Here is a 635-nt window from a genome sequence, read left to right as displayed (position 1 = left end):
TGGCGGCACGGGTCCGAACGGCGGCGGCTTCTGGCGAAGCGGGGCGGTGCAGGGCGGTGGGCGGCGGCGAGGCGGCGGCGGTGCGACGATGGCTGGCTGCGGCGGGGTGAGAGGCGTCGGGAGGGGCGAGCTTAAATAACCAAGGGGGGCGGCTCCGACTTGGAGGCGAAGTCGGCGGCGGCAGCGGGGCGCCGAACTCCTAGGAGTCCGTGCCGCTCACGACGACGGAGGCGGTGGTGACGCGATGCGGCTGGGTCGAGGCCTGGCTCTCAGCCGGGCCGGCCCAGTTCGGTGCGACCTTTTTTTTAATAAATTCCACCGAAAAGGAAAATCCTAAATAAATATAAAAAATTCTAAAAATGCCAAAAACAATTTTCCTGTCTAAATTAAATATTTAGAACAAAGTGAACATTTTTCTGGCCTAAAAATACAATTTTGAAAATAATGCATATTTTTTCTAATTCAAATAAAATAGCAATAAAATCCAAATAAATTATCTATTTGATTTTAATACTTTTCCTCTAATATTTCTTTTTATTTTGGAGAACTCCTTTTATGTCCTCTCTTTTATTTTTATATTGGAAATATTTCGGGGAGAAAAATATTAAAACCAAAATGTTCCTTTTTCAAATTTG

The sequence above is a fragment of the Triticum dicoccoides genome, chromosome 1A, assembly GCF_002162155.2.
Source record: "Triticum dicoccoides isolate Atlit2015 ecotype Zavitan chromosome 1A, WEW_v2.0, whole genome shotgun sequence".
NCBI lineage: Eukaryota > Viridiplantae > Streptophyta > Magnoliopsida > Poales > Poaceae > Triticum > Triticum dicoccoides.
The sequence above is the reverse complement of the archived record's forward strand: the minus strand, read 5'-3'. Positions refer to the sequence as shown.